The sequence below is a fragment of the Saimiri boliviensis genome, chromosome 7 (genome assembly GCF_048565385.1).
Source record: "Saimiri boliviensis isolate mSaiBol1 chromosome 7, mSaiBol1.pri, whole genome shotgun sequence".
NCBI lineage: Eukaryota > Metazoa > Chordata > Mammalia > Primates > Cebidae > Saimiri > Saimiri boliviensis.
The window spans coordinates 27,707,901-27,733,329 of NC_133455.1; the positions used below are offsets into that span (position 1 = coordinate 27,707,901).

At 42.2% G+C, this 25,429-nt stretch overlaps 1 pseudogene; it reads left to right on the forward strand.

The window, feature by feature from the left end:
* Nucleotides 1-22,721: 22,721 nt before the first annotated feature.
* On the forward strand, nucleotides 22,722-24,477 carry LOC101044522 (cytosol aminopeptidase pseudogene; annotated as a pseudogene).
* Nucleotides 24,478-25,429: the final 952 nt, after the last annotated feature.

The window sequence follows — 25,429 nt, forward strand, 5'->3', positions numbered from 1 at the left end:
ATCAGTACATTCTACATCAACTGCGTAATTCAGCACTTCTCTGATTTTACTCATCCCTAAGTGCAATTCCCCTTGGCCCTATCCAGAGTTTGTTTATATCAGCCAAAATATACCCTTGTTTTTAATGCCTCAGTTTAATCAAGTTTAACGTCTGTCTTTTGCTATCAAGAGTTCTCACTATAAAGGAATTAAAGGAGAATTCCTTGAGGAAGAGATTAAAGTAATACCTAAAGGAGAAGTTGAACATAAATGTGTGCAGGAGAAAAGACAGGATTGGAAGATGGTTTAAGGCAGAAGGAACAACTTATGTGATTTCCCCAAGGTGCAAGGGAGCAGAAACAAAGTCAGTGTGGCTTGGCTGGACCCCCTGTGTGAGGGATAAAGTGCCTTGAATGGGGCAGAGGCCAAAGCATGCTGGTCTTACACATTGGTTGGGAGTTTTAGTTTGAATCTGAAGACACAGGCATGACACTAAAGGGTTTTAAGTAAGGGTCTGGCAAACTACAGCCCTTTAGCCAAATCTAGCGCTTGGCCTATATTGGTAAATAAATTTTTATTAGAACATAGCCAAATCCACTCATTCACATTCTATGCTCCTTTCATGCTACAAGGGCAGAGTTAAGTAGCTGTAACAGAGACCACACAGCCTGCAAAACCTATATTTACTTTCTGACACCTTACAAAAGTAAGTTGCTGCCGGGCGCAGTGGCTCACTCCTGTAATCCCAGCAGTTTGGGAGTCTGAGGCGGGCGGATCACCTGAGGTCAGGAGTTCAAGACCAGCCTGGTCAACATGGTGAAACCCTGTCTGTATTAAAATTACAAAAAAATAGCTAGGTGTGCTGGTGCATGCCTATAATCCAAGCTACTCGGGAGGCTAAGGCAGGAGAATCGCTTGAACCCGGGAGGTGGAGGTTGCAGTGAACCCAGGTAGCACCATTGCGCTCCAGCCTGGGCAACAAGAGTGACACTCCGTCTCAAATAAATAAATAAATAAATTTAAAAAAAGGAAAGTTGCCTACCTCTGTTTTAGGCTCACAAGTTCCATGATCAGGCCTACCTTCTACATAGATTCTGGCTGCTGCTCGAGCATGTGCTGATACAGGGGCAGAACTGCTGCTACTGTTTCCTTCCTTTGCACACTCGCTGGAGCTGGAGCACAGTGAACTACTCTTGGGTTAGGAGAGTAAGGAGACGGAGGTGAGGCCAGTGGTTTGGAGCATCCAACAGGTAAATCAGATCCCACAGAGACTGGTTGCATTTTTAATACACAAAGGGCATATTGGAGAATAAGAGATGATATACAGACACGTGTTTTTTTCTTTTCAATGATGCATCAGAAAATGTGGTGACAGGTTAATACAAAAAACAAAGCAAGAACCTCGCATGGGTTAGTAGTTACAAAAACAAAACAAACAACGCCAAGCCATTCCTCCCAGCCTGTCATCTGTGTGAGGTGACTGTCTCCCCAGGAAGAACCAGAGAATGGTACAAATCTGAGATTGCCGTTCTCATGGGATCAAAGGGAGAGAAGTCACAAAGATGCAAAAAGACAACACTGGTCCCCAAATGCACAGTGGTGTAGGTCCTTCCTGGGTTTACTTAGCAGAATATTTGCTTCTAAAAAAAAGTTATTATTCACTAAATTTGGTTGGGGCCAGCGAGATAGAAAACGGGAAGCCAAGGGGAGTCGTTTCTTCAGGACGCTGGCAGAGACCCAGAGTACAAAGTTGTCTACAAACTCTCGAATCACTGTGAGACTTGAAAGAGAACTTCGTGTTGCCAACGCAGGCTTGCCAGAGCGGAATTGAAACCATACCTCCACCTCATGCAGGCATCCTCCGCCAGGAGGCTGTTCTTATAAATCCCAGCCTTGGAGACCCTCTCATCTGCAACCCTCTCCCTGTTCCCCATCTCTTTCACTCCCCAAACCAGAGGAACATAATAAAGACAGAAGGCATGTATCTCTGCAGAGTACCTCTGGGCTGAAAGAAATGGGGAATCAAAAATCCACAAAGGATGAACATGAGCCCTCTGGTCCCTTGTGATCAGGTTCCCGGGGACTCCGCCACTGTGGCCCATTTGACCAGGCCCCACTGTGTGTTACAAAGTGCATGGCTGCTGGCAGTAGACCCCACAGTGCCTGTAGTAGCAGAAGCCCCCAGATCTGGCTGTTTGGGTTTTTTTTTTTTTTCACCTGAGCTACTCCTCCCAATATCAGCCAAGGCATTCCAGGTTGATTTATGAAAATCCAACCTCAATCCAGAGAAACTCCCAAATGAGCCCAGTGGGAACACAAATAACTACAGCCTGGATTGCCGCACTTGCAATGAAAACCAAGGATGAATCACAGCCACAGAAGTAAAGAAAAGAGCTTTTCGTTCTGGGACAGATTCCACTGTTTCCACTGGGAGGTCCTGAACTTGGTATTCAAGGACTCCCAGAATCTGACTCCTTTCTCTCAACTTTCACTTCCTGCACAGACACTGTCAGATAGATTTTGTTCCCTGTTCACCCATGGGGTACCCCAGCCCCATCATTACTCCAACTAGAAGACTTCAACCCCATCTGTTTCCTCTATATCCAGGAAAACACCTCAGTAAGAAAGCAGGAGGCACCTTATACATGTAGAGAGGAAGAATCCCTACCTAAAGGTAGAACCAGTATTCAACTGGTTCAGGCAACCAGGAATTTCATTTGGTTTTATAGTGCAATTAGTTTTTGCCAAAGCATTTTTACCCAATGTGCTATCTCAAAAGGAACATGGTGCTATGTCTTTTTCTGAGCCCACGATATATATATTTATCTTCTCTCTGGTAATATCATTGTGCCACAAAAGTACCCAAAAAAGGGTGTTATTTCTATAGTATAGCTGTAAAGCCAAGATGCAGGACTACATTTTAGTTCACCCCAGGGTGGAAGGATAAATTGACTTCCTACATAAAAATTAAATGTTAGTTGTGAAGACTTGGGTGATAAGCTACTTGGATTCTCTTCACCAAAAAGGAAAATACGGTTGGGCATGGTAGCTCACACCTGCAATCCCAGCACTTTGGGAGGCTGAGGCTGGAGGATTGCTTCAGCCCAGGAGTGTGAGACTTGCCTGGACAACAGGGCAAGATGCTATGTCTACAAAAAATTTAAAAATTAGTTGGCTATGGTGGCACACATCTGTAGCCCCAGCTCCTTGGGAGGCTGAGGCAGGAGGATCACTAGAGTTCAGGAGGCTGAGGCTGCAGTGAGCCATGTGTAGCCACTGTACTCCAGCCTGGGTGTCAGAGTGAGATGCTATCTCAAAAAAAAGGAAAATAAAACTCCAGATAATTTACTTGCCAATTATAAATGTTCTGCTGAACTTCCTGCAAAGTTAACATTCTGCTTGGTATTCTGGTTACATTTTAATTGAGAAAAACAAAAGTAATTATATATTATTAGTCCTAGATTAGCAACAGTAAAGGCCAATGATCAATGTTACTATAAGCAAGTACCTAGCACTTTGGTGATCATTGTAAGCACTGCTCCCTTCTTCCATCATGAAATCCACTCTTCTCTTGAGTTTCACTTTCTGGAGTTCTTTCGACCATTCGGGGCTCTTTTCTAACTCCACTTTGTAGACTTGTCCACCATCACCCAACCATTAAATGATGCAGTTCTCCAAGACTCTGCTCTGTCCCTTCTATTCTTCTTCACTACATTGTCTCTTGAGGAAATTGCATGCATGCTCCAGGATTTGGGTGACATCTCTTCATTAATAGCACCTATACTGGATTGAAGAGTGGTCCCAAAAAGATGTGTTCAAGTATGAACCATTGCCTGTTAATGTGATCTTATTTGAAAACAGGTTTTTTGGAGATGAAATTAAGCAAAAGATCTTGAGATGAGATTATCTTAGATTTAGGTTGGACCCTAAATCCAATGATGAGTGTTCCTATAAGAGAAAAGAAAGGAGGAGATATAGACACGCACAGAGCAGAAGGCCAAGTGGAGATGAAGGCAGCAGACTGGAATCAAGTAGCCCCAGGCCAAGAGGTGCCAAGGGTTGCCAGGAGCCAACAGAAGCTGAGAGAGAGACGTGGCATGCATTCTCCCTTGCAGCCTCCAGAGAGAACCAGCTCTGCCAGCACAATGATTTTGGACTGCTGGCCTCTGGAACTGTGTAAGAATAAGCTTCTGGTGTTTTAAGCTGCCAAGTTTGTGGTAATTCGTTACAGCAGCCCTAAGACCCTAATACAGCACTCAAATGTCCATCTAAGTTCTGTGGCCTCTCTTTACGTTCCAGGCAAACACCTACAGCTGCCAAGGTTATAGCTCAGAGGAACCTAAACTCATTGTGTCTCTGATTTAATGCAACATCTAGTCTGCCCAATCCTATACCCCAACATGGCTTCGGTCTGTCTCCCCAACTCAGTGGATAGTATCATTATCCAACAGTTCCATCAGCCAGTTTCCTGGGTGTCACCTATGATGCTCCCTTTACCTTCTTCCCATAACCAATCACCAAGTCCAGGCAATTTTACCCCCTAAATGTCTCTTAAGTCTATCCATTTACGTTGATTTTTACTGCCATGCCTTAGTCCAATGAGCAGCAGCTCTTGCCTGAACTATTGCTGCAGTCTTTTCACCAGCCTCCCTACTTCAAGTCTTGCTCTCTACAGCCAGTTCTCAGCCCAGCAGCTAGAGGGATCTCATAAACAAAAATCAAGCCACATCAGAGTCCTTCGATGGCCTCACATGGCCCTAGACCTTCAAGGCCCTCCATTGCCTGACCCCCAACTACTTTTCCCGTCTTAGCTCACACACTGTTTCCCCTAGCTCCCTGAGCTCCAGCCAGAAACTCCTGTAATATAGCAGGAGTTTTTTTTTTTTCCTCCCCAGAAATCCCTGTAGTATAGCAGGGCCTCTGGCATTAAATACCCTGCAATTCAAATCCTGACTCAGCCTCTTCTAGCTGTGTAACTTTGAGCAACTTACTTAATTTTTGTGTATAGGTTAGGGGAAGCGGGTGGGATAGCTAGGAAGTCTATTTCCCCATCTGGAAAATGGTGATAACAATAATTTTTACTTTATACAATTACTGTAAGTACTAAATGACCCAATTCACATTCGTCATTTAGCAAAGCATCCATTACATTCTTAAATATCAACATTATCATCTTCTAACAATTTTGCCCTCTCCCACCACAAGGAATTTCCTACACCCACCATATCTCCACATCCTTCACCTAATTCATTCCTTTTTCTCTTTGTCTTTCAAACACTGTGTCCAATGCCATCAGGGAATTCTCCAACCATCAGCCTACCTTGGGGTCCTTTATAGAATTGCAGGGTCCCATGTAGCCTTTATTCCCAGCACTTATCACAGCAAGACCTGAGTCTTATCATGTACAACTCAAGTTACCAGAACAATTGCTTGTCCAACAATCAGCACATTGAAACTCTGAAATTCCTTCTAATGGAATTTTTTTGACCATGTATTTTTTAATGGTATGATAACACACTGAGAACAATTTTCAAGGTGAGTGATAATGGAGTGATTCACTAGGCAGCCAATGACTAGTTGAAGATACTGTATCCGCTCACTCTTCACACTGTAAACAGGCAGCATGGGTCACAATGGATAGATCAAAGATGGCTCTGTTGGCTCACTATGACAATCTTAAGAGACTATAGATTGCTTCCAAATGAACAAGAGATAATGAGGTACTAGTTGAAAGATAACTTTGGAGATACAGGGCAAATGCAAATAGATAAGACGAATAGATTGCATCCAACACATTTAAACATCTACTCTTTCCTGTTCTGTAGAACCTTACCTGAAGATTTTCCACTGAAATCTACTCTTACTTGCTTGTCCAATGACCAGGGACCCTGATAAAAATGGCAATAATATTATGCTCTCCCTAATGCAAGGACTGGCTGCACCATATGCCATATCCTAAGTCAAGCCATGGTGACCCCCATGACCCGCATGTACACCTCTGGATGTCCTCCCAGAATTAGGAAGTCTGAAGTAACTGGAAAACCACAAAAGGAGAAGACATGATCAACCCCTGTGGCATGTAATTAACTTGAGACATTTTTCTGTTGTTCCTTATTTCTACCTCAACTGACGAGACAATTGGACTTTGTAACCAACCTTGGTCAGCCTTGTGACTCCAGACCCTACGACCCCATCCCAGCTTGCAAAAACTGCCTTAAACTGTTAACCTCTGTAACTTTCTACTGCCTACCTCAAACCTATAAAACCAACTCCTAACCCACTACCCTCCGCTGACTCTCTTTTTGGACTCAGCCCACCCACACCCAGGTGAATAAACAGCCACGTTGCTCACACAAAGGCTGTTTGGGGAGTCTGTTCATTCAGCGCACATTTGAACATTTGATGCCAAAACCTGGGATCAGGGGTACTCCTTTAGGCAGACTCACCCCCTATCCCCACTTCCCCTCTGGGAAGAGACCCACCTGAGACCTCAACACATCAGACCAGACCAGCAGCTCACGCTTAGCATGCCAAACAGCTCTGCCATCTTCAGACTGGGTAACAAGTCAGTCTCTCTCTCTCTCTCTCTCTCTCTCTCTCTCTCAATCTCTCTCTCCCCCCTCCCTCCCCCCTCCCTCTCCCTCTCTCCCTTTTCCTTTAGAGAAAAGGAGACAAGTCTCTCCCTCTTTCTCTCTCTTCCTTTAGAGAAAAGGAGGCAAATCTCTCCATCTTTCTCTCTCTCTTCCTTTAGAGAAAAGGAGACAAGTCTCTCCCTCTTTCTGTTTTCCTTTAAATTCTTCTCCTTCTAGTACAGACAAAGGAGATACTCTTTATCTGTGTAGAGACAGAGGAGACAAGTCTCTCCCTCTCACTCAAAAACTTCAACATTGGTCAGACTCGGGAAGACAGTCTTCCCTCGGTGTCTGGTCAATCGTGGGGACGCCTGCCTTGATCACTCACCCACCTTACAGCCCAGGACTCAGTCAGGGACGCCTGCTGAAAACCCTGGTCGCTGTTTGTTCCTTCTCTCGGTCTCTACTCCTCCCCTTAAAATTTACCTCCTTCGCCAGGGGCAATATTCACCCTCTATTCCTCAGTCTTTGCCTCTAGCCTGCATCCTAAAAAACCTAAAACCTTTTCAACTGTCACCTCATCTGAAACCTAAAGGTCTCGTTTTTTTTCCTGTAACACTGACTGGCCTCAATACAAATTAGACAATGGTTTCAAAGGCTAGAAAACGGCACTTTCAATTTTTCTATTCTGCGAGACCTAAACAACTTTTGTCAATGAATGGGCGAATGGTCTGAGGTGCCCGACGTCCAGGCATTTTATTTACACTCCAATCCCTCCCTAATCTCTGCTGTCAGTGCAACCTGTCCCAAATTTTCCTTCTCTCCCTTCCGTCTGCCCCTCCTGCCTCTGCTGGCAACCCAGAATCCTCCTTGTCCACCAACCCTTCCAACCTTTCTCCTCCCCACCCGTCCAAACCAGGCCCTAATCCAGGCCCTAAACGCCACCTCCCCCCGCCCCCAGGGCTTCCCTCCTCTTCCTCTGCCCACAACCCACCTCCTTATGCCCCTCCTGTCTCCTCCCATCTCATATCCTGTGACTAACTCCTCTATCCCGCCCAAAAAGGCCCCCTTCAAGAGGTGGCTGGAGCTGAAGGCACAGTTAGGGTGTACGTTCCTTTCTCTTTATCTGACCTTTCCCAAATCGGCCAGTGGTTAGGCTCCTTTTCATCAGATCCTACTAAATATATACAAGAGTTCTGATATTTAACCCAGTCCTATAATCTCACCTGGAGTGACCTAATGTCATCCTTACTTCTACTCTCACCTCTGAAGGCTGTTTATCACCCAATCAACCCCTGACATTAAACAACTACAGAAATTAGAATCTGGTCCTCAAACCTCACAACAGGAATTAAGCCACCTAGACTTCAAGTGTTCAACAATAGGGAAGAAGCTGCTCAGGGGCAGCGCATCTCAGAACTACAGATGCTTCCCTCTGCCGTAAGACAAACCCCAGTCACACCACCGGCTCACAAAGACTTCAAAGCACCCAGACTGCAGCATCCAGCCGCACCTCCCAGACTTTGCTTCAAGGGTCAAAAACCTGGCCACTGGGCCAAAGAATGCCCACAGCCTGGGATTCCTCCTAAGCCCTGCCCGGTCTGTGCAGGGGCCCGACTGGAAGTTGGACTGTCCAACTCATGTCGCTGCGGTTTAGCAACTAAAGACTAACACTGCCTGAACACCTCGGAAGCTCCCTGGACCATTACCGACTCCTAACAGCAGTGATATAGTTTTTACTTCTGCATCCCTAACCTAAAGTTAGGATCAGTCTCACAGGAACTTCTCAGTAAGTGCTAATTGATCAAATAAATGGATGGGTTTTTTGTTTGTTTGTTTTATGCCAGTTAACAACACAGTTGTCCCCTAGAGAGATCCCTCAAGAAGTACGGCCATTTGGCAAGAGTTTTAACCTCAGGGCTTCAGTAAACATTTGATACTACAATTCCAATGCAGTATGAACCAAAAAGTATCTGAGACAAGTTTCAATCAATTTAGAAAGTCCACTTTACCAAGGTTAAGGACAAGTCCATGACACAGCCTCCAGAGGTCCTGAGAACATGTGCCCAAGGTGGCTGGGGCACAGCTTGCTTTTATACATTTCTAGGAAGACATAATATGTATTCATCAATCAATACATGTAAGATTTACATCAGTTTGATCTAGAAGGGCAGGACAACTCCAAAGGTGGGGGCTTCCAGGTCAGAGGTAGATTTAAATTTTTTCTGCTTGGCTGTGGAGACTGAGGTTTTATCATGCAGATAAAGCCTCTAGGTTGCAGGCTTCAGAGAGAATAGTTTGTAAATATTTCTTATCAGACTTAAGATCCATGTTCATGTCATGCTGGAGGGGTATAATGAGGCATGTCTGACTCCTCTTCCATCATGGCCTGAACCAAAGTTTCAGGTCAACTCTGGAATGCCCTTGGCCAAGAGGAGGGGTCCATTCAGATGGCTGGGGTGGTCTTGGAATTTGATTTTTGGTTTACATGGTATTTTGGGCTTCCCATAGCCAAGTTCCCTGGATTTTCCTCTGAGTAGTCTCCCCTCCTCCATTCTCATTCTTTATGCTTTGGGTGGAACTGTTCAACCATGAGCTATAATCCTGGACATACAACCCAAACCTAGCCAATCAGAACATCACATCCTCCTAGACACAGCAATTGGTTCTGAGATGGGCACGTATGCCAAGTCATGGCAATCAGTCCAACTGGAGCCAATCCTGAGTGTTTTGTTTGAAAAACCAGAAAGAGTTGGTGAGAACCAGACTCTTTTTCATTGGTCTTGGGGAAGCGACCCTGCCAGCCAGGAATAACCTAAGGCCATCAGCAAAGGAGAGCCATCAGCAATGAAGTCAACCCAAAGGAAGGAGAACACAGAGAAGAAGAAATATCAGGTCTTGAAGACATGTTTGGAGCCCCTGGATCTAGTCAGACCTGAACTCACCTAGCCCCTGGACCGTTGCCATGTGACCCAACAAAGTCTTCTTTTTACTTAGATTAGTTTGACTTTGCCATTACTTGCAGCAAAGAAGACCCTGACTAATACTCTATGTTCTGAAAACATCTGAATTTTTTGATGCTTTTAACCTAAGAATTTCAACTTTAATACACTCTATGAGTGATTAATGATGCAGGTCTCAGGACGATGAAGCAGGCGTTACAAGGTCACAATGGCCCTAAGGGTAACATGTGACGATCTAGACATCTCTATAGTATAACTGTAGTGGCATCTGTGAAACTTCCAAGGACTCAAGTGGTTAAAGTTAACTGTATCTGAAATTCAAACACTAACTGGAATTAGTCACATTTAACTGGAATTAGAATGCATTAAGTCACCTATTTCCATTGTAATACCAAATTAGTTTCCATTAAGTAGCCCCTATTTATTTTCAATCACTTGCTTCTGTCAGATATTTGTATTGGCATTTCAGTCAGGAAGACGTTAGCTAGGCCTAATTGCTCAGACTGTATTTCACAGACAGCCTGTGCTATCAGATAGCTCTGGAAAGAAAACAATAGACGGCTTAACATGCAACTCTAGGAATGTCAGGTATGTGGTTATAAAATCTAATAATTTCAGAGCAGGGAGAGCCTTAGATTAGCTGCTAACCTTCCCTATGGCCTAAAACATTAAGTGGCCCCAGGGCTAAACTCATTGCTGACTGTTTTTTAAAAGACATTTTCCCAAAAAGTAAAATTCATGACTGCTATACAAATAGAAAATGAACACATATCAAAGGTTTTATCTTATTCACCAATTAATAAGGAAACCCTAAGGTGATAAACTGGTTCAAAGGAGAATTCAAAGAGCAGACACAGACGTAGGCAATCAGGAATGTCCAGCAATGAGGAAATGCGTTTGTTAGTAGACGCAGGACTACTTTTCTCCACCAAATATCCATTTGCATTGACTGTGGATGAGAATCATTTACATTACTATGGTTCTTTTTTCATTTACAGAGTTATTAAATAGCTCAAAGACAGGGAAAGGTACAGGCTACTATGAACTTAAAGAACCCAAATTAAAGTACAGGATAGCACCCAGCCATCTGATACACAGTGCAGGAAATGAGAATAAATAAAAGGTTCCTGTTCAAAGCTTTCCTCTTAGTTCATTATGAATAAATAATGGTTTCTTCAAAGGTTAATTCATTTTAAAGCTTTTGCTAATAAAGTAGCTGTTAGTCATAATAAAGAAATAAGTGCATCCTGTGTTCTTAGTTCTTACACTTTAATCTAGGTATTTGCCCTGACATGCCTGGACAAGCCCAGGCAAGTCTTAGGTCAAAGCTTATTCTCCTTCCTTATTTGGAAATGTTATCACTTCTCTAAGCATTCCTCAAGTTACTTCCTCTTTTCCTTTGTTCTCCTCTGCCTTTACTTCTTTAGAAAATTTCCAAAATTTTAGCCAGTCCGGTCAAGCACAGAATGTGAGGTCCCGTTCCAGCCAATGGAAACTGGACACAGCAGTAGGGCAATCGTGTCAGGTCATGAAAGTTATAAATGTCCTGTCTCCCTTGTTCAGGTGTGCTCTCGTGGCAAGACTGCAATCGAGTTGGACCCTTCCTGCAGGAAGTAAACTAGCCTTGCTGAGTAATCCATTGTCTCGGTGTGGACTTTTCCCACCTGTTATAAACCCATTTCCTGTTTCCAACACCAGTAATCCTTTTCTCTCCTTGCCATTCAAAGATTTTCAGTTTTTTCTTCTTAGTATATGATGTTTGCATTAACCAAAATATATTACACATGTTAGAGCATTTTTGTGGTTTTTGAAAAACTCACTGAGCCTCAGTTTCCTCATTTTGAAAAAAAGAAATTGTAATATTCATCTTGCAGGGTGCGGTAAAGATTAAACACAATAATGTCTGGGAAATGCCCTAGAACAGCACACCAAGCACCTAGTTTGGGAAAAACATATGCTTCAATGGAAAACTAGGCACTGTCTAGGGTATACCCTTCCAGATCATCGCTCTGTAACTTTATCACTGCCTAATTAAGTTGCAGTCATTTATCTGAGTATTGTAGTAATCACAGTACTTATATACAGTAATTTTGTCTATAGACATGCAAATAAATTCTGTCTGTTAGAGCAAGAACCTGCCTCCTCCCATCCCCCCTCCACCCCTACAATAAAGCTGGTTTTGCGGTCACTTGCAAATTTATTTCATTATTTCTGATGTATAAAAGTCTCTGTGGTTTGACTTCTCCTTTAAGCCAATTGTAACATCTGTCAAAGGCTGGCTCCACTAATATCACAGACACAACCTCTTGATAAGACAAAGCTGAGTTCATTGCTTACTGCAGTAAAGGAAAACCCTGTTGGGAACAGCGAATCCATACGGGTCTGCAACAACCTCAATTCTTTCTTGCCTCCTCAGAAGAAAAGAATTTGACATAAGGCAAAGGAGAGGGCATAAGACAGAGTGAGAGACTGAGTCAAGTTTTAGAGCAGGAATGACAGTAAAGTACACTTGTAAGAGAGAGGCCCAAGGGCACGACTTGAGAGATTCAAGTCTGCAGTTTGACCTTTAATATAAGTTTTACATACACTGGCATTCTGCATGCTTAGGGTCCCGCCAGTACTTGTAGGCGCCGCATGCTCAGTGTGTTTACTTTAGTTGTGCACATGCTCATATGCCGCGTTCTTCCCTTACCAGTCAAGCGTTCCTAGAAGAAGGTCATTTACCAGTTAAACGCCACCATTTTGCCTTTTCATGCGCATGCTTGAACCCACTCACCCGGTCCTGAGATTTTATCGGGAAGCTGCGAATCACCAGCTTCAGGTGTTTTCTATCTATTGGGAGACTGCCTTTCCCTGGCGCTGGCTGGGACCAATTATTATTTTAGAGACAGTTTAACAACCACCTAACCATCATCTGATGGTCACCTGACATTCTTGGGCTGGGATTTCATGGGGCTTTCCTGCCCTGCTCACCGTTGCCTAATTACCTACTCTAACCATACCACCTAGCAAAGCTGTGGCCATGTCTTGTAGGAAGAAAAAGTCAGAATTTAAGAATCAAAGGTTTGATTTAAGGTGGGGTTTCAAAGCAGAGATTTGATTAGGATTGGGTAAGGTTCATGGTACAACAGTTCAGAATTGGCAGAAACGGCAAGGCGACAATTTGAAAGCAAGAGACGTGAAGAATCTTCAGGAAGTTTCAATAATGAACATCCTGGGTAGCCACCTCTAATGAAGACAGAAGAATAGCACAAAGTCATGTTAATGCAAAGTAAGGTGTGTTTAGTTCTCAGCATCCAGCCTGAATATGAGGTTAGGAGATTTCTGTTCTCAGCCCCTCTTAAGGTCATTCTTCAGAGTCAGTTGAAGGATAAACTATTGATTTCTACAGATGTAATCAATTCATATATTTACCACTGTTAGAGGTGTCATAATTGCGTATCAAGATTCCATTAATAATTGTATCTAAGTTTCTAAATGTGGTCATTTCAACCCCTAAAAGTGTTGGATTTTCCAGTTCTTTCTGCCTGCCTTTTGCTAGAATATTTGATGGGACAGCTGCCGAGCAACAGCATTTATGACTCCAGAGATCACACGTGTGAACCCTGTGCACAGACAAATATTAAACCAGAATTATGGTCAGTTTGTTCTTCACTTCTCAGTCAGGAGCCAAGGGCATCCAGGTTACGCTAAAAGAGCAGATTCCATCCCCTAATCTGAAAGAGTTCACAGAACCAGACATGGAGTTGTTAACCAAATGACCTAATTTTCTGATTTCTTTGTTTACTTCCCCAGATCATTTTATTAATATTAAAAATCTAAGAGAGGTCTGCAGGGATTTACGTATAACATTCTTCTCCTAAAACAGCACATGTTCTTCCTCCAGAGTCCAATATGATACTAAAGCAGCTCTTTCCTGAACCACCACTTGTCTAATTTCATCCTCTTGGATGAGGAGTTCCATGGCTCAGAGGAGAAAAAAATAAACTGTTTCTCTACTCTCAGGTACAGTAAGCGGGACTTGTGAATTAATCTGACAAAAGATTAAATGAGGGAAAAGGCATACAAATTGTATTTGATATTAATATGTTAATATTTTAATTTTTATGTAGACAGGCACTCTTAGAAGTGAAGACCCCAAAGAAGCAGTTAGCCCTGGGGTCTTATATACCGTTTTAACAACGGACAATAAATTCCGTGTGAGAGACAAGGAAATAAATCCTGTGTGAGAGACAAGACAAAGGAAAGTGGGGGTTTGAGCTCCTAGGGGCAGCAAATTGTGGGAAGGTGACTAGAACATGTATGGTAAATAAGGGTTGTTTAGTAAGGTTTGTTATGAAGAGAGTCTTCCTTCTCTTCCTAATACAGGGGAAGGGAACACCTTTACAAATAGAAATTTATGTCAGTTTTACAAAGGGAAATGTAAGTCTTGCTTTTAAGCAAAAAAAGGGAGAGCAGAGAATTCTTCCTGTGCCTGCTATTTCTCAGTTGTCTTCAGCTCAAAATAATTGTTGTGCTAAAGTGTCATATTTTGGGGTGGCAATTCTGGTACCCTGCAGTGGCTTTCATGGCATTGCCTAAATTGATCGCTGTTCTCCTAACCATAGCAGGTAGGATTCCTCCAACTTTTCAGACCTCTTATAAGCATGAATAAAGAGGCCCAAGGAAAGGGCAAAAATTAAAAATCCAGAATTCCCTTGAACTGAAGATCTACAGGTCTCCTTTTTCTAGAGGACAAATCAATGAGACAATAAATAAATAAAAAGCCTTTATATTACAGGTAAAGGCAATAAGCAGTAAAGGAAAGGAAACAAGGCCATCAAAATTTTACAAATTTCACTAAGATTCTAACACACTTTGTAGCTTCAGATGCATTTACACATCTTTTATATACAACATTCTTCTACAATCTTCTTTTTCTCTTAACAAAAACATATCTTATTACCTTGTGTAAAAACATGTACCTCTCTGCCAAGACTATTCTATTAGAGTCTCGTTCAGGTATATTCAATTATAACTTTTAACCAAAGTAACTTCTATTTCCCAGAGAAAACTGGGGTAAGCAGGAGGAGTGTGGATAATCGTCCACTGTCACACATTGGCACTTTGCAGACTAGCAGAGCTCATAAATATAATACAATTTTCTACAGCTATACACAACCCTAATACAACTTCTCAAAGTGGCAAAAATGATTATATTCATTAACAGGCACAAAAATAGCATAGAAAAATAAGAAGCAAAAGTATATAAACTTTATGCTTAGTAATTAATGTTTCAATATGCTATCTTACTCAGAAATTATATAGTCATCTAATGAATATCCATTCATTAACTAAATTTAACAGTTCTAAATATCTTGGAAGTTAATGATCTAACAGGCTATAAAACATAATTACTGTTGAGGTAAAATTTTCAGAATAAATCAACACAAATGTATATTTTTCATAACCATAAGCATTAAATAGAAGTAAGGCTAGTTTATTTGATCAGTTAACCTGTATAAGTTTAAAAACATACCCAATTAGAATAAAATCATAAGCTTCCATGATACTTTACCTGATAAATCAGAGAAAATATATCTTTTTCATTAAGCCAAAAATAAAGTCTCATTTGTAAAATTTCACTGAAAGTATGTAAACTCAGACTTTTAGACCATTTAAGTTTCTATAGGATTATCATCCTTAACATAGTAAAAGTATTTATTGAATTTCTTTAATTTCTGGGAATTTTAAAAATTATTCAATTGATAGAAGCACTTATTTCAAATAAATCAATTAGAAGGGCTCCTTTAATCTTTAAAGTTCCCTCTGAGCAACTCATTGATTAATCACTGCATTTTTTACATACAGTTAGCCCTCCACATCCATGGGCTTTGTGTCCATGGATTTAACCAACCTCAAATTGAAAATATTCTTTAAAAAATTTACATCTGTACTGAACATATAGTCTCTTTTTCTCTTCATTATGCTGTAAACAATACAGTTTAACAGATATTTATAGAGAATTTACATTGCCTTGGGTAATGATATGGTTTGGCTCTGCATCCCCAAATCTCATCTTGAACTGTAATCCCCACAGGTAAAGAGAGGCACCTAGGAGGACATGATTGGATCATGGTGGCAGTTTCCCCCATGCTGTTCTCGTGAGATCTGATGGTTTTTTTTTTTTTTTTTTTGGAGATGGAGTTTCGCTCTTGTTACCCAGGCTGGAGTGCAATGGCACGATCTTGGCTCACCGCAACCTCCGCCTCCTGGGTTCAGGCAATTCTCCTGCCTCAGCCTCCTGAGTAGCTGGGATTACAGGCATGTGCCACCATGCCCAGCTAATTTTTTGTATTTTTAGTAGAGACGGGGTTTCACCATGTTGACCGGGATGGTCTCGATCTCTTGACCTCGTGATCCACCCGCCTCGGCCTCCCAAAGTGCTGGGATTACAGGCTTGAGCCACCGCGCCCGGCCAGATCTGATGGTTTTAAAGTGTTGACAGTTCTCCTTCACTGGCTTTCTTCTCTCTCCTGCCACTTTGTGAAGAAGGTGCTTGCTTCTCCTTTGCCTTCTGCCATGATTGTTAAGTTTCCCGAGGCCTCTCCAGCCATGTGGAACTGTGAGTTAATTAAACCTCTTTCCTTTACCCAGTCTCAGGAAAGTTCTTAATGTGAAAATGAACTAATAAAGTAAATTGGTATCAGGAGTGAGGTACTGCTATAAAGATACTTGAAAAGGCAGAAGCAACTTTGGGACTGGGCATTGGGCAGAGGTTGGAACAGTTTAGAAGACAGGGCTCAGAAGAAGACAGGGAGATGCAGGAAAGTTTGGAACTTCCTAGAGACTTGTTGAATGGTTTTCATCAAAATGTTGATAGTGAGATGGACAATGAAATCCAGGCTGAGGTGTCCTCAGATGGAGATGAAGAATTTACTGGGAACTGGAGTAAAGGTCACTCTTGCTATGCTTTAGCTAAGAGACTGGTGTCATTTTGCCTCTGCCCTAGAGATCTGTGGAACTTTGAACTTGAAAGAGGTGATTCAGGGTATCTGGTGGAAGAAATTTCTAAGTGGCAAAGCATTCAACAAAAAGAAGAGCATAAAAGTTTGGAAAATTTGCAATCTGACTATGAGGTAGAAAAGAAAACCCTATTTTCTAGGGAAAAATTCAAGCCAGCTGCAGAAATTTGCATGAATAATGAGAAGCCAAATGTTGATTACCAAGAAAATGGAGAAACTGTCTCCAGGACATGTCAGAAATCTTCACGGCAGTACCTCTCATCACAGGCCTGGAGGCCTAAGAGAGGAAAGTGGTTTTGTGGACTAAGCCCAGGGCCCCTGCTGCTCTGTGCAGCCTTAGGACATGGCACCCTGCATCCCAGCCACTTCTACTCCAGCCATAGTTATAAACAGCTCAGGCCATTGCTTCAGAAGGTGGAAGCCCAAACTGTTGGCAGCTTTCATGTGGCGTTGGGCCTGTGGGTGCACAGAATTCAAGAATTGAGGTTTGGATACTGCATGTTCTCACTCATAAGTGGGAGCTGAACAATGAGAGCACACACAGACAAGGGAACGTTAGACACCAGAACTGCCAGAACTGCCAGGTTGTAAGGGGAAAGAGGAGGGAGAGCAGTAGGACAAATATTAATGTATGTGGGGCTTAAAACCTAGATGATGGATTGAGAGGACAGCAAACCACCATGGCACATGTGTACCTATGTAACAAACCTGCATGTTCTGCACATGTATCTGGTAACTTTAAGCAAAATAAAATACACAAAAAAGAAGAGGAAGAAACACCAGAATCTCTCCTCTATATTGTTTTGTTTCTAGAGTTAAAAAAGAAAAAAAGAATTGAGGTTTGGGAACCTCTGTCTAAATTTCAGAGGCTGTATGGAAATCCCTGGCTGTCCAGGCAGAAGTCTGCTGCAGGGCTAGAGCCCTCATGGAGAATCTCTGCTAGGGCAATACAGAAGGGAAATGTGGGATTGGAGCCCCCACACAGAGTCTTCACTGGGGCACTGCCTAGTGGAGCTGTGAGAAGAGGGCCACCATCCTCCAGACCTCAGAATGATAGATCCACCAACAGCTTGCACCATGCATCTGGAAAAGATGCAGTCAGTCAACAACAGCCCGTGAATGAGCTACCCAAGGCCATGCAAGCCCACCCCTTGTATCTGCATGCCCCGGATATGGGGCATGGAGTCAAAAAAGATTATTTGGAGCTTTAAGAGTTAATCACAGCCCCGTTGGCTCTCAGACTTGCATGGAACCTGTAGCCCCTTTGTTGTGGCCAATTTCTTCCATTTGGAATGGGAACATTTATCCAATGCCTGTAACACCATTGTGTCTAAGAAGCAACTAACTGGATTTTGATTTTATAGGTTCATAGGTGGAAGGGACTTGCCTTGTCTCAGATAATACTTTGGATTTGAACTTCTGGGTTAATTCTGGAATGAGTTAAGACTTTGGAGGACTGTTCGGAAGACATGACTGTTTTGAAATGTGAGAAATACAAGTTTGGGAGAGGCCAGGGGTGAAATAGTATGTTTTGGCCTTTTGTCCCCACCCAAATCTCATCTCAAATTGTAATTCCCATGGGTCAAGGGAGGGACCTAGTGGGAGGTGATTGGATCACAATGGCGGTTCCCCCATGCTGTTCTCATGATAGTGAGTGAGATCTGATGGTTTTACTAGTGTTGACTCTTCCTCCTTTGCTGGCTTTCTTCTCTCTCCTGCCACCTAGTGAAGAAGGTTCTTGCATCCCCTTTGCCTTCTGCCATGATTGTAAGTTTCCTGAGGCCTCTCTAGCCATGTGGATCTGTGAATCAATAAAACCTCTTTCCTTTACAAACTACCCAGTCTCAGAGAATCTATAGTAGCGTGAATGTGGACTAGTACAGATATTGTTAGTAATCTAGAGATTATTTAAAGTATATAGGAGGTTATGTGTGGGTTATGTGCAATTACTACACCATTTTATATTCAGTACTTGAGCATCTGCAAATTTTTGTATTCTGAAACCAATTCCTCATAGATAGCAAAGGAAGACTATCTTTTCTCTGTTTTTATTCAGTCAATACAGAGCAATTCTTTTAGTAATGTATTTTTTTAAATATCTACCACTATCTTTATTAAGAGACTCCCTCCTTTGGAGTTGAATGACTAGTGTGGGAGCATCTAGATGTTTTATTTGTAAGGCCATAAATTTATTCTGATTTCTACTTTGTTTTTGTCCTAAGTTCTTTTCAAAGCACTCAGCAAAGAACTGGGAGTTCTGGCAGCAGTGTTGTTTCCCATTCTGGTATATTCTTATGTGTTAAATACCCAACTTCTGGCTTGGCATATTTATTTGTAAAAAAAAGTTAAAGGAGAATCAGGGTTGCATTTGGTTCAAGATCTTCTTCTAAATGGTGTTTAAAGGTGTAAAGACCCTATCTGTGATATCTCCAAAGAACTCATCCTTTCCTTGCTTCCGACTGGATTAGAATCTAATCTACCTACATAGAGAAGACTCTGGGTTAGACTCCAAAAGACCTTATCCAACATTTACAGCTTTTCTAAAGCCCTCTGATTTTCTGTAAAAGCCAGAGTCATTTAAGTCATTCCTGAGAGCTTCCAACCCTGTTGTTTCTACCCAGTCTTTAGCATGTGAGATTACCACTAGCACGTGAACTTATTGATAAGATTAGTAAGTCCTACATTATACATTCATAAGATAATTTTAAGTTCCTCTGTAAATTTCTCCCACTCCTGTCCGGGCTTTGAAAAGTCTTTTGACAATGGCTCTCAGCTAAGACTGAGACCAGGGCTTGAAATCAGCAGAAAAGGATTTTGTCTGTTCTGAGGGAAATTTAACTCTAAGTGACAATAGAGCTTAAGGTGATGCAGGAGAGTCTAGAGGGAGAAAGAGCAAATCAGAAGGGTAAATGGGGCAGAAGGAATGGAAGAGTATGGGATTTGGGAAGAGCAGTAGCATAAAGGCTATTACTAGGTTAAAATTGCCATTCAGGAGGATCTAAAGAGAGAAACTGTTTTAAGGTTATTTAAAATTTTGCTTTGGCCAAGTAATATGTTAGAAAAAAGACTTGGGAATCTGAATATTTCAGATGCTTTTTAATCAGCATTAAGAAATGAGGACCACTGGAAGTTCAAAGTGCTCCTTTTTTAACTGAACTTCTCAGTCCTCATGCCCTGCTTGAGGAAAGGGCTTATTTCAGTGTCTTTGCTTGTCCACTTCCCCATGAATTTTCTCTCCCTGATAGACAACAAATATGACAAGAACAGAGAGGCAAACAGCAGTGCTAGTACAAAAAGGCTTCCATCAACTACATACATTTTTTTTTACAATTTGGGCATCTAAGAAGAGTTTCTTAAACCTAGAAAACAAAATTATAAACTCAGAATCTGGGAGCTCAATGAAAAAGATCAACGTTCCAACCACTGCAAGCTTTATTCACCCCATTGATTAGGTCCTTATGACCTAATCACTCTTAAAGTCCCCATCTCTGAATATTGTGACAATGGCAATACATTTCAAGATGAGTTTTGGAACGGACATTAAAGCCAAAGCAGTTGTCAGAGTGAGTTCAGCCCTCTCTTGCTTTTTCTCTCTGTGTGTCTCTCTCTCCTTCCCTCTCTGTCTCCTCTCTCTCTCATGCTTTCTTGCCCTTCTGCCTTCTACCATGGGATGATGCAGCATGACCACCCTTGCCAGATGTGAGTCCCTCAACCTTACACTTCCCACCCTCCAGAACTGTAAGCAATAAATCTCTCTTCTTTATAAACTACCTAGTCTTAGGTATTCTGCTATAGCAAGAGAAAATGAATTAGGACAGAAAATTGGTACAGAGAAGTGGAGCTGTTACTATAACAAATACCTGAAAATGTAGAAGTAGCTTTGGAGCTGGGCAATGGGTAGAAGCTGAGAGAATTTGGAGGAGCAGGCTAGAAAGAGCCTAGATTGCCACAAATGAAGCATTAAGGGCAGTTTCGGTGAGTTCAGAAGAAGATAAAAATACCAAAAAAAAAAAAAAAAAAAAAAACCCAGAATGTCTTAGAGATTACTTAAGTGGTCATGACCAAACTGTGAGTAGAAACATAAATGGTAAAGACCGTTCTGATGAGGTATCAGACAGAACCAAGGAACAACGTATTGGAAACTAAAGTAAAGGCCATCTTTGCCATGCAGTTCCAAATAACTTGGCAAAATTGTGTCCATGTCCTAGGTCTTTACAAAATGCAGAACTTAAGAGAGATCAACTAGATATCTAGTGGAAGATACATCTATGCAGCAAAGCATTCAGGCTGCCAGGCTGCCATGTGTCTGCTTTTAACCATACACAGTGAGATGTGAGAGGAAGGAAATAACTTAAAGATGAACTTTACAATTAAAATAGAGGCAGAAGAAAAAGATTCAAAAGACTCAAAGCCTGGCCATGTAAAGTCTAAAAAAATATTTCAGGGAAAAAAAAAAATAAGGGTGTGGCCAAGAGACTGTTTGCTCAAGAGATTAAAATGGCTAGAAAGGAGCCAGGTACTATTCATCAAGACAATGGAAGAAAAACCCCAAAGACATTTCAAACATCTTTGAGGCTGCACCTCCCATCATAGGCAAAGCTCTAAGAAGGAAGAATGATTTCAGGGGACAAGCCCAGGGCATCCACCATGGGCTCACTGTCCAGGGCTGCCTCGAAACTCTGCTCCCACATTCCCTTGGCATCCCTCAGCCACCTTAGCCACCCCAGCCATGGTTCAAGTGGGCCTTAGTATATCTCATGCCATAGCCCTAGAAGGCTCAAGGATTAAATCCTGGTGGCATCCTTATGGTGCTAGTTCTGTAGGTGTGCAGAGTGGATGAGCTACAAAGCCACGGTGGCCTCCATCTAAATCTAAAATGATTTTATAAACAAGCTTGGGTACTAGGTAGAGGCTTGTCACTCGAGGCACAGCTACTGCAGAGAGCTCCTACCAGAGCAATGCCAAGCAGAAATATGTTGTCCAAGTGACCACAGAGAGTCCTCACTACGGCATTGTTCAGTGGAGCTATGGGAGCAAAACCACCTCAGAGACCCCAGATCTGTAGCAATACCAGCATGCAATGCTTGCCTAGGAAAGCTGCAGGCACAAGACCCCAATCAAAGAGGGCTCAAACATGAGCTGAGCCTAGCAGAGCCATGGCGGCAGGGCTGCCTGAGACCTTGTGGGCTAAAACCCCACCCCAGTATGCCCAGGATATAGAATACAAAGTCAGAGTGTATTATTACCCAACATTCTCCAGGGAAAAAGTTTTCTGTTAGGTTTTGGACTTACTTGGATTCAGTTACCCATTTTCTTGCCTATTTCTCCATTTTGGAATGGAATGGGAATGTCTTTCCTATGCCTGTCCCACCATTGTATTTTGAAAGTAGACAACATGTTTTTAGTTCACAGGCTCATAAATGGAGGAAATTTGACTCAGAATGAATCATGTCTTGAGTCTCACCTATATCTGATTTAGATGGACTCTGGACTTTGAACTTTTAAAGTTGTTGCTGAAATGAGTTAAGACTTTTGGGACCTTTGGGATAAAATGCATGTATTTTGTATGTGAGAAGGGTATGATTTTGGGAGGTCAGGAGTGGAAATGCCATGGATTGAATGTCCCCTTCAAAACCCATTTTGAAATTTAATTTCCATTATAATAGTATTGAGAGGTGGGACCTTTAAGAGGTGAGTACCTCTTGAATAAATTAATGCAGTTATCAGGAAAGTGGGTTAGTTCACATGGGAGTGGGTCCCTGGTAAAAGGATGAAGTTTGGCCCCCATTTGTCTCTCACACGTACTTGTCTTCTTGCCATGTAATGTCTTCCACCATGTTTGGATGCAGCAAGAAGGTCCTCACAAGACACAACCCCTCAATCTTGGACTTCCCAAGCTCCAGAATGATAAGCCGAATAAATCTCCTTTCTTTATAAATTACCCAATCTGGGGTATTTTGTTATTGCACCAGAAAAAGGACTATGACAATAACAAACCCACTCTCACAATGCAACACATAACACTGTTTCAGTCAACAACGTACCACAAACACAACAGTGGTCTCACAAGATTCTAAGGGGACTGAAAAGTGTCTATTGCTTAGTGATGTCTTGATGATTCTGACCCTGTGCAGGCCTGGTCTAATGTGTGTATCTGTGTCTTAGTTTTTAATTTAAAAAGTTTCAAGGCTGCTGGGTGAGTCGTCGTCTGACATCTGGCCGTGAGATGTTTCGGGAGCTGGGGTCTCTCCGCCGCAGACATGATGAAGGGTCTTGTTTTAGGAATCTATTCCAAAGAAAAGGAAGGTGATGTGCCACAGTTCACAAGTGCAGGAGAGAATTCTGATAAACTGATAGCTGGAAAGCTGAGAGAGACACTGAAAAAATCTGGACCACCTCCGAAGGCAGGCAAGACTCGAACCTTTTATGGTCTGCATCAGGACTTCCCAAGTGTGGTACTAGTTGGCCTCAGCAAAAAAGCAGCTGGAATCGACAAACAGGAAAACTGGCATGAAGGCAAAGAAAACACCAGAGCTGCCGTTGCAGCGGGGTACAGGCAGATTCAAGACCTGGGGCTCTCTTCCATGGAGGTGGACCCCTGTGGAGATGCTCAGGCTGCTGCAGAGGTTGCTGTGCTTGGTCTCTATAAATACAAGGACCTAAAGCAAAAAAAGAAGATGGCCATGTCAGCAGTGAAGCTCTATGGAAGCGGGGATCAGGAGGCCTGGCAGAAAGAAGTCCTGTTTGCTTCTGTGCAGAACTTGGCATGCCAGTTGATGGAGACACCAGCCAACGAGATGATGCCAACCAGATTTGCTGAAATTATTGAGAAGAATCTCAAGAGCGTTAGTAGTAAAAGTGAGGTCCACATTAGATCCAAGCCTTGGATTGAGGAACAGGCAATGGGATCATTCCTCAGTGTGGCCAAAGGATCTGACGAGCCCCCAGTCTTCTTGGAAATTCACTACAAAGGCAGCCCCAATGCAAACGAACCACCCCTGGCGTTTGTTGGGAAAGGAATTGCCTTTGACAGTGGTGGTATCTCCATCAACGCTTCTGCAAATACGGACCTCATGAGGGCTGACATGGGAGGAGCGGCAACTATATGCTCAGCCATTGTGTCTGCTGCAAAGTTCAATTTGCCCATTAATATTATAGGTCTGGCATCTCTTTGTGAAAATATGCCTAGCGGCAAGGCCAACAAGCCAGGGGATTGTTAGAGCCAGGAACGGGAAGGCCATAGAGGTTGATAACACTGATGCCGAGGGGAGGCTCATACTGGCTGATGTGCTCTGCTACGTGCACACATTTAACCCAAAGGTCATCCTCAATGCCGCCACCTCAACAGGTGCCATGGATGTAGCTTTGGAGTCAGGTGCCACTGGGGTCTTTACCAATTCATCCTGGCTCTGGAACAAACTCTTTGAGGCCAGCATTGAAACAGGGGACCGTGTCTGGAGGATGCCACTCTTCGAACATTATACAAGACAGGTTGTAGATTGCCAGCTTGCTGATGTTAACAACATTGGAAAATATAGGTCTCCGGGAGCATGTACAGTTGCGGCATTCCTGAAAGAATTCATGACTCATCCCAAGTGGGCACATTTAGACATAGCAGGCGTGATGATCAACAAAGATGAGGGTCCCTATCTACGGAAAGGCATGATCGGGAGGCCGTAAGGACTCCCACAGAGTTCTTACTTCGTTTCAGTCAAGACAATGCTTAGTTCAGATACTCAAAAGTGTCTTCACTTTCTGTCTTAAATTGGACAGTTGAACTTAAAATGAAAATCTTTCAGAGGAAATAAGGGATGGTATTTTAAAATGCAGGACACAATGAAATTTGTATGCCTTGATTTTTTTTCATTTTACACAAAGATTTATAAAGTTAATCTTACTTGGCAAGGATTTTTAAGATATTCTATAAATGATTAAAATATTTAAAACTTCTGAAAAAAAGTTTTAAAAGTTAAAACAATTAGAAATATTAAAAAGTTTATTGAATAAGGATATAAAGAAAATAGTCTTGTGCAGCTGTACAATGTTTTTGCATTTTAAGCTGTGTTATTATGAGTCAAAAAGCTTTTAAAAATTTAAATGTTTATAAATTTAAAAGCTACAGTAAAGGTTAATTTATTATTGAAGAAATAAAATATTTTTATAAAAATTTAGTGTATAGCCTAAGTGTACAGTGTTTATGAAGTCTACAGTAGTATACAATAATGTCCTAGGCCTTCACATTTACTCACCACTCACTCACTGACTCACCCAGAGCATCCTCCAGTCCAGCAAGCTCTATCCATGGTGAGGGCCCTAACCAGGTGTATCATTTTTATCTTTTATACCGTATTTTTACTTTACCTTTTCTATGTTCACATACACAAATACTACTGTGTTGCAATTGCCTATGGTGTTCAGTACAGTAGCATGCTGTACAGATTTGCAGCCTAGGAGCAATAGGCCTTATCATATAGCCTAGGTGTATAATAGACTAGGCTATACCACCTATGTTCATGTAAATACACTCTATTATGTTTGCACAACAAGTCAAATCACCTAACCACACATTTCTCAGAATGTATCTCCTTTGTTAAGGGGTGCATGGCTTAGTTGACTTGAAATTCAAACTCACAAAGTCAATTTTCAATAAAAAGTGTGTCCTATGGTCAGAGTAGCTTTGATATCATGAGGGGAAACTCCAAGAAGGCTACTCTGGCAGCCCCATTGTCCTATATCCCCAACCCCGTCACCCATGTCAAAGTTAGAATCTTACAAAGCTGCCTGACACCCCAACAACTGGGTCTCCTTGTAATATCTACCTGGTATTTTCCAGCTATGTCTTCCCACAAGCAATTTACAAGCTTTGTAGACTACATCACCATAATTTCAAAAACAGCAGCCTGTTTTTCTT